We start from the raw sequence: 10,100 nt of genomic DNA on the forward strand, positions 1-10,100 counted from the left end.
TCCCAAAGATCCTATACTCTGTGCCAAAGTCCACTCATGTCGGCAGAGATGTCAGTAGACTGCACAGATGGATTCATTACAACAAGACAGTTGAAGCTTTCCAGACCAAGAAACAGGACCCAAATAGAAGGTTAGGAACTAATAAGGAGCAGTACATTTTAGAGGCTCGGATAAGCCTGAGTTTGTATTTAGCTTGATTGTTGGCCATCGCTGCATAATCCCGAAAATATTTAAAAGTGAATGTGGAGCCAGACAGAGCAATAATTAATTGCTTATGAAAACTTTTACCTGCCAAAGACCATAACAGAAACCTTTGTTAAATTAAGCATCATAATCTAGGAATTCCAAAACATAAAATATATTAGATTGAGCTACTTGACTCTGGTGGGGCCCTGAAGCAATGTAGTGTCATACTCATAAAGAAACCATTTGTTGGACTTGGACCGACGTGCCGTTTACTCTTGGCTGGTGCCCTGCTTCATGCGGTGGTTAATTTGATTAAACTATGTTAACAAAAATAAACAGATTATCTATTTTTATGTACTCATTTCGTACCAATCTGTGTCTAACGGTCAAGGGGTTTTTGATACAAAAACTTCATTGAATTACTTCATGATTGCACAGGAATTATTATACATCTACTTATTTTTGACAATGGATCACCGAATGTCTTAAACGTCATATCCAGCAGAAGTAGTGATGTTTGAAGGGTAGGCGAAGAAGTGCTGTTGGCAAGCAGTGGTTTTTCCAGCTCCCTGAGTAGAAAAACTCCTGCCCTGCATAGCTGTTTTGAGAGATCAAAACCCTTGTCTGTCAGTAAGTTTGGATGTGGAACAACACAAACCTCCATAGATTGCTGAATTAAACAAACAAACCCACACGTAACTTAACAAGAGATTTCAATGGGGAAAACGTTTGATATGCATACCATAAAAGACCATTACTCTTTCAGTGTCAGACAAGCACGGTTTCTCTAATATACTGTACGTGCCGAATCTAACTGTCAACTAGAACCGGGCTATTTCACAGTGAACTGGCAGCTATAACCGGACTATTAAGGGTATATACTGTCAGCTATGACCAGACTATTTCAAAGTATACTGGCAGCTCCAACCAGGCTATTTCGGGGTATACTGGCAGCTCCAACCAGGCTATTTCGGGGTATACTGGCAGCTCCAACCAGGCTATTTCGGGGTATACTGGCAGCTCCAACCAGGCTATTTCGGGGTATACTGGCAGCTACAACCAGGCTATTTCGGGGTATACTGGCAGCTACAACCAGGCTATTTCGGGGTATACTGGCAGCTACAACCAGGCTATTTCGGGGTATACTGGCAGCTACAACCAGGCTATTTTGAGGTATACTGGCAGCTACAACCAGGCTATTTCGGGGTATACTGGCAGTTACAACCAGGCTATTTGGGGTATACTGGCAGCTACAACCAGGCTATTTTGGGGTATACTGGCAGCTACAACCAGGCTATTTCGGGGTATACTGGCAGCTACAACCAGGCTATTTCGGGGTATACTGGCAGCTACAACCAGGCTATTTTGGGGTATACTGGCAGCTACAACCAGGCTATTTCGGGGTATACTGGCAGCTACAACCAGGCTATTTTGGGGTATACTGGCAGCTACAACCAGGCTATTTTGGGGTATACTGGCAGCTACAACCATGCTATTTCGGGGTATACTGGCAGCTACAACCAGGCTATTTTGGGATATACTGGCAGCTACAACCAGGCTATTTTGGGGTATACTGGCAGCTACAACCAGGCTATTTCGGGGTATACTGGCAGCTACAACCAGGCTATTTCGGGGTATACTGGCAGCTACAACCAGGCTATTTTGGGGTATACTGGCAGCTACAACCAGGCTATTTCGGGATATACTGGCAGCTACAACCAGGCTATTTCGGGATATACTGGCAGCTACAACCAAGCTATTTCGGGGTATACTGGCAGCTACAACCAAGCTATTTCGGGGTATACTGGCAGGAATTTATTTCTGTGGAATAACATTATTAAGTAAAGTCCTCTTTTGCAACCTTTTCTCCTGCAAAAGCTGCCATTCTAAATATAACATAGGAGTTGCAAATGTAAAATAGCTGTCAATGGTAGCAACAGGCATAGACCGAGGCAGAGAACGGTAGCCATATACAGTGCATTTTGGGAAGTATTCAAATCTCTTGACTTTTTCCACATTTTGATAGGTTACAGCCTTATTCTAAAATGGATTAAATAGTTTTTCCCCCTCATCAATCTACACACAATACCCCATAATCACTAAGCAAAAACATTTGTATTTTTTTTCACATTTATATATACATATAGAAAAACAAATTTACATAAGTATTCATACCCTTTACTCAGTACTTTGTTGAAGCACCTTTGGCAGCAATTACAGCCTTGAGTCTTCTTGAGTATGAAGCTTGGCACACCTGTATTTGGGGAGTTTCTCTTATTCTTCTCTGCAGATCCTCTCAAGCTCTGTCAGGTTGGATGGGGAGCGTTGCTGCACAGCTATTTTCAGGTCTCTCCAGAGATCGGGTTCAAATCCAGGCTCTGGCTGGGCCACTCCAGTAGATTCAGAGACTTGTCCCGAAGCCACTCCTGCATTGTCTTGGCCATGTGCTTAGGGTCCTTGTCCTGTTGGAAGGTGAAACTTCGCCCCAGTCCGAGGTCCTGAGCGCTCTGGAGCAGGTTTTCATCAATGATCTCTCTATACTTTGCTCCGTTCATCTTTGCCTTGATCCTGACTAGTCTCCCAGTCCCTGCCGCTGAACAACATCCCCACAGCATGATGCTGCCACCACCATGCTTCACCGTAGGGATGTTACCACCACCATGCTTCACCGTAGGGATGGTGCCAGGTTTCCTCCAGATGTGATGCTTGACATTCAGGCCAAAGAGTTGAATCTTGGTTTCATCAGACCAGAGACTATTGTTTCTCATGGACTAAGAGTCTTTAGGTGTTTTTTGGCAAACTCCATGCGGCTGTCATGTTCCTTTTACTGAGGAGTGGCTTCCAACTGGCCACTCTACCATAACTGCCTGATTTGTGGTGTACTGCAGAGATGGTTGTCCTTCTGGAAGGTTCTCCCACTCTACCATAAATGCCTGATTGGTGGAGTACTGCAGAGATGGTTGTCGTTCTGGAAGGTTCCCCCATCTCCACAGAGGAACTCTAGAGCTCTGTCAGACTGACCACCGGGTTCTTGGTCACATTGAGCAGACGGCCAGCTCTAGGAAGAGTCTTGGTGGTTCCGAACTTCTTTCATTTAAGAATGATGGAGGCAACTGTGTTTTTGGAGACTTTCAATGCTGCATAAATGTTTTGGTACCCTTCCCCAGATCTGTGCCTCGACTTTTCCTGTTTCGGAGCTGAACGGACAATTCCTTTGACCTCATGGCTTGGTTTTTGCTCTGACATGCATTGTCAACTGTGTGACCTTATATAGAAAGGTGTGTGCCTTTCCAAATCATGTCTAATCAACAGAATTTGCCACAGGTGGACTCCAATCAAGTTGTATGTAGGATATCTCAAGAATGATCAATGGAAACAGTATGCACCTGAGCTCAATTTCGAGTCTCATAGCAAAGGGTCTGAATACTTATGTAAATGAGGTATTTCTGTTTTAAATTTGTTATAAATTTGCAAACATTTCTAAAAACCTGTTTTTGCTTTGTCATTTAGGGGTATTGTGTGCAGTTTTTAAAAAATCCATTATAGAAAAGGCTGTTAAGTAACAAAATGTTGAAAAAGTCAAGGGGTCTGAATAATGTCCGAAAACACTTGTAGAGCTAGCTAATCATCATATCTAGATGAGTGGGGCAGTGTACTCCATGTTTAGCACTGCAGTAACAGTACTTAACAGTTCACTAGGAGTGCTATAAAGGTGTAATAGCACTTTTGTTTCTGGCCATGCTCATCTCTTCAGATGATGTCAACTGAAATAAATACATGCCAAAGCCGTGTTTTTCGTGGGCCAGTAGAGTTAATGCCATAAGGGAAACACTGTTGCAGAAACTATCGGAACAGGACTGTACATACGGCAGCTGTCAAGCAGGAGTAGGTGCCGAGTCTAACAGCGCTGAAGGACTCTGCCATGCTGGACTGATTATGTCCCCAACCTCATTTTTAGCATTGACTGACAGAGCTGGAGAGAGCTGTTTTTCGGTGAGGTAACCCATTTTACACGCATGGATGCGTAAGTGTTTTGCAATCTGTGGTGGTCCTTGTATTTTCCAGTAAAGGGGTTTCAATGAATTTCAACGTTTTCTCTTTCAATCAGACCAAATGAATTCCAAAATGCTGCACATCTGTAGTGAAGTTGTAACCCTGTGACTTCACCAAAGGAGAAAGAGGGTTTGTTCATTCAGGAACAGGGACAACAATGCAGACATACCACCTGTTTTACAGTGTCCTGATGTAACCAGAATGACATGTCTATACGTGTGTGTGTGTGTGTGCGTGCATGTGCATGTACGTGTGCGAGGAGTGATAGAGATGTCGCTGGTTGACAAGAGGGGAAATTTACCAAAATACATAGGATCATCTCATGTTTACACAATCAACTCAATTCTAATGTGTCTTTTGACTAATCAGATCAGCTTTTTGCCAATAATTGGGCAAAAGATCAGAATTGGGCTGCCTGTGTAAACACAGTCTTACATACTATACTGGGACAAGCCACAGTCACTGGGTTGCCACTTCAGTGGTTTCTTGACATAGAAAGTTCTGTGACATACCACTTCAACCAGAAAAATTCTCTAACTTAAATTTGCAGGAATAATTTACAACCCAAAATATCTGAGACATGAATGCATAATCAAACCAACTGCCAACTAGATTATGAAATATCTTAAGAACAGTTGCAAAGTTATTGATGATAAAAATAAAAATAAATCCCCACAGATTTCCATTGGCTCTGCTTGACTCTCTCTCTCTTCCAATGCTGTAATAGTTGTGGTAGTTTTGGTGGAAGTGGATGTGGAGGTGGTGGATGTGGTAGAAGTGATGGTGGAGGTGATGGTGGTAGTAGTGGTGGTGGGTGTGGGTGTGGTGAAGGTGGGGGTGGTGGTGGAGGTAGTGGTGGAAGGCGTGGTGGATGTGGTGGAGGTGATGGTGGAGGTTGATGGGGTAGTGGTGGTGGAGGTGATGGTGGAGATGGTGATGATGGTGGGGGTGGAGGTGGTGATGGTGATGGTGGGGGTGTAGGTGGTGGGGGTGGTGGTGGTGGTAGTGGAGGTGGTGATGGTGATGGTGAGGGTGGAGGTGGTGATGGTGGAGGTGGTGGTGGTGATGGTGATGGTGATGGTGATGGTGGGGGTGTAGGTGGTGGGGGTGGTAGTGGAGGTGGTGATGGTGAGGGTGGAGGTGGTGATGGTGATGGTGGGGGTGTAGGTGGTGGGGGTGGTGGTAGTGGAGGTGGTGATGGTGATGGTGGGGGTGTAGGTGGTTGGGGTGGTGGTGGTGGTGATGGTGGAGGTGGTTGGGGTGGTGGTGGTGGGGGTGGGGGTGTAGGTGGTGGGGGTGTAGGTGGTGGTAGTGGAGGTGGTGATGGTTAGGGTGGAGGTGGTTGGGGTGGTGGTGGTGGTGGTGGTGGTGATGGTGGAGGTGGTGGTGGTGGGGGTGTAGGTGGTGGGGGTGGGGGTGTAGGTGGTGGGGGTGTAGGTGGTGGTAGTTGAGGTGGTGATGGTTAGGGTGGAGGTGGTTGGGGTTGTGGTGGGGGTGGGGGTGTAGGTGGTGGGGGTGGTGGTGGTGGTGGTGGTAGTGGAGGTGATGATGGTGAGGGTGGAGGTGGTGATGGTAGAGGTGGTGGTGGTGGGGGTGTAGGTGGTGGGGGTGGGGGTGTAGGTGGTGGGGGTGTAGGTGTAGGTGGTGGTAGTGGAGGTGGTGATGGTTAGGGTGGAGGTGGTTGGGGTGGTGGTGGTGGTGGTGGTGACGGTGGAGGTGGTTGGGGTGGTGGTGGTGGGGGTGGATTAGAATAAAAGGAATGCTATGTGTGCCGAGGAATTTCTTCCTTTGTGGCAGCAGCAGCCAGCTGCCAATTTTTTAACAATGCATACTGTCAGAGATGCACTGTCAGAGATGCACTTGGAAAACACCTTTCATTCTTACTTGACTACTTTGGGATCGCTGTCTGCCACAAGCATGGACAACGTGGCTTTTGTCTTTGCAGCGTCAGCCATTCACAGTGCGCAAGCGGTGTATAAAGGCTTTAAAGGGATAGTTGACGTTTTTAAACTCTCTTGAAGAGCTAACCAGGAGATTCTAAATAACTAATGTATTCGAAAACAGTTTGGATGAAACTGAAAAGGAAGCTTTACTTAAAAAAAAAAAGTGAACAACCCTTTTAAGTACCAGAACCCTGTTGGTTACACTAGGCAAGTGAGCTGCTGACACAGACAGTAAGTTTATTTGACCTGTCAATCATTTTAGTGAAACAACATAGAGACACACCCTGATAAGAGCTACAGTTTATTTCGAAATGAATACAAAAGGACTACTGTTTAGACTGTAGACAATTATTAGTACTGGCACTGGTGCCCACTACAGGTCCCAGAGTGGTGTGGCGGGAAAAACTATTCTGGGGCCTGTATCTTTTCCTGATCTGGTAACCTAACCAGGTGGAACTCTGGACCTCATATGGTATGATGTGATTCTTCTGTTATAAAAAGGTGTTTTATGGGCTATGATTGGAGCAGAGTATTTCTAATCAGGTCATGTGTCTCGTTTTTTTTATTCCCGGGGAAAAAATCCTGGCCTTGGGGAGGATGAAAACTCAAACTGCAGCAACCTTGTAGTTGTTCATATGAATTATATTTTAAAGAAAGGGTGTTTCTTATACACAGACACAGAGAAAGCAACATGATTGGACAATAAAACTCACAGGGCTCTTGCATCGTGTAGTCCTGTCGGGTGTGCCAAAATTGTAGCGTCATACCCAAGACTCAAGGCTGTAATCACTGCCAAAGGTGCATCAACAAAGTCTTGAGTAAAGGGTCTGAATACTTCTGAGAATGCCATTTTCCCCCGTGTTTTATTTGTAATACATTTGCAAAAATGTCTAAAAACCTGTTTTTTTTTTGTCATTATGGGGTTTTACTTGTAGATTCAAGATATAATTGAAACAATTTGTGAAGAAGGCTGTAAAGTAACAACATTTGGAAAAAATCAAGGGGATTGAATACATTCCGAATGAACTCTAGTTCCTTAACTGGCTAATTTGATCTACAAAAATCTACCAAACAATTTCTCAATGACGAATTGAAGCTGTTGTGAACTCAATATTAGAAAGGTGTTCTTAATGTTTTGTGCACTTAGGAAGGACCTGGTACCAGAGTTTAATACCTAAAAGGGTTCATTTTGTACAGTGGGGATCCCCGTAGAAAAGCAATAAAAGAAATAGCAAAGTAAATAGTCCCCAATGAAAGTCACGGTACGGAATTCAGGACAGCTGCATGTGACTGATGAGAAGTACACGAGTGGAAACAGTCCAAAGAGCCTGTCACTCAGAGCTCAGTCTCTGACAAACACCAAAGAGCAAGCAATGCAGATGTGGAAGTACGCAGGTTAGGAAAAACTCCCGTGAAAAGCCTAGGAAGGGAACTAGGCTCTGAGGGGTGGCCAGTCCTCTGCTGGCTCTGCCCGATGGAGATTATAAGAGTACATTTCCAATAAGGCCAGATTGTTCTTCAAGATGTTCAAACGTTCATAGATGACCAACAGGGTCAAATAAAAATCACAGTGCTTGTAGAGGGTACAACAGGTCATTACCTCAGGTGTAAATGTCAGTTGGTTTTTCATAGCCGAGTATTCAGAGGTTGAGACAGCAGGTGCGGTAGAGCGGGAGAGAGAGAGAGAGAGAGGGAGACGAGAGGGAGACGAGAGGGAGAGGGAGATATATCGTGTTAACGTGGCATAACTCGAGGCAAAAATGTGAAGAATTGCTGGAAATTTGCTTTTAGAATTGGAAATCCTTCTCCCCATTGGTAAAATGTGTAGAATTGCAGGAAATGTAACTCACACCCATTCCTGACAGGTGTACAAAATCGAGCACACAGCCATGCGATCTCCATAGACAAACATTGGCATTAGAATGGTCTTACTGAAGACCTCAGTGACTTTCAATGTGGCACAGTCATAGGATGCCACCTTTCCAACAAATCAGATTGTCAAATTTATGCCCTGCTAGAGCTGCCCCGATCAACTGTAAGTGATGTTACTGAGAAGTGGAAACGTCTATGAGCAATAATGGCTCAGCTGCGAAGTGGTAGGCCACACAAGCTCACAGAACAGGACCGCCGGTTGCTGAAGCGACGTCAGCACAATAACTGTTAGTCGGGAGCTTCATGAAATGGGTTTCCCTGGCCGAGCAGCCACACACAAGCCTAAGATCACCGTGCACAATACCAAGCGTCGGCTGGAGTGGTGTAAAGCTCAGTGGAAATGTGTTCTCTGGACAGCAGTCCGTTCTCTAGCAGTCCGTAGGATGAATCTGGGTTTGGCAGATGCCAAAAGAACACTACCTGCCCGAATGTATAGTGCCAACTGTAAAGTTTGGAGGAGGAATAATGATCTGGGGCTGTTTTTCATGGTTCGGGTTAGGCCCCTTAGTTCCAGTGAAGGGAAAACTTCACTGGAAAACGCTACAGTGTACAATGACATTCTAGACGATTCTGTGCTTATAACTTTGTGGGAACAGTTTGGGGAAGGCCCTTTCCTGTTTCAGAGTGACAAAGTCGAGGTCCATACAGAAATGGTTTGTCGAGATCGGTGTGGAAGAACTTGACTGGCCTGCACAGAGCCTTGACCCTATCAAACACCTTTGGCATGAATTGGAACGCCGACTGTGATCCAGGCCTAATCGCCCAATATCAGTGCCCAACCTCACTAATGCTCTTGTGGCTGAATGGAAGAGAGTCCCTGCAGCAAATGTTCCAACATCTAGTGGAAAGCCTTCCCAAAAGAGTGGAGGCTGTTGTAGCAACAAAGGACCAACTCCGTATTAATGCCTATGATTTTGCAATGAGATGGTCAACGAGCAGTTGTCCACATACTTTTGGTCATATAGTGTAACTGTTTATGTTATCTGTTACATCATTGTGCAATATGAGGGACATGGCGTAACGTCCAAGTGAAATGCTACCAAAACGTCTGTAAACTGCCTCTCTGGCAATGTGCTGTAATGCTCATGTAAACGCTTCGTGATAACCTTCTCTTCGATAACCATTTAAATGCATGTCTGAATGAAATTCTTCAGATGATGTGAATACCTTTTAATGAATGCTGAAAATGTGACTCTCACCTCAGAAAAACACAGCTGGTTCGGGACAATACGTTTTGCTCTGCTGATGGCATTTCTATTGGCAGTGGAAAGTGCTTCATTGTCTCAGGGATTTGAGCAACAGGAAACAGTAGCTCAGAAGTATGGAAACAGATCAACGATAGTATCAGAGGCCTTCTTGGTGAGGAATGATAGGGATGAAGACAATGAATACGTGTTAATGTAGGATCTGACAGTTTTGACATAAAAAAATGTACATTTAAAAAATTGCGCAGAATGAAGACTTGATTGAATGTGGAGAAATATAGATCGTCATGGTAATTGAATACATGTACAAGGGCAGTGTATTCATTTAATTTAATTTGGTGGATAACAGTTCTTTGTATAAACCCCAAAAATATATATGTTTTCTTGGATTCATTCATTCATGGTTGGGCAGTCACTTACAACGGTTCCTATTTTCCCTTTCGAAGCATATTTTTGGAAAACACCCTGTACATGTTATAAACCCGAAGAGAGGACGAACATGTTCAGTCGTGCGTATCTCTGTTAAAACATGGTTTTAAACTCCCTTGCATGGTGGTTGAACAAATCCCGATGTTTGTTATTGTAGAAGATTTGTCTTCGCCAGACATCCCCTTGTCAGGAGGTGGGGTCAGTTATTCGCTACAATCCACAAAGGTCTTCCCTTCTTCTTTCTACTGCTCTTGTTGACTCCACAATATGGGGTGTGTCTCCCCACTCGCCTGCCCTCGTTTACTCTGCCTTATGGGGTGTGTCTTCCCACTCGCCTGCCCTCATTGACTGT

This window comes from Oncorhynchus kisutch, linkage group LG7 (genome assembly GCF_002021735.2).
Source record: "Oncorhynchus kisutch isolate 150728-3 linkage group LG7, Okis_V2, whole genome shotgun sequence".
NCBI classification, from domain to species: Eukaryota; Metazoa; Chordata; class Actinopteri; order Salmoniformes; family Salmonidae; genus Oncorhynchus; species Oncorhynchus kisutch.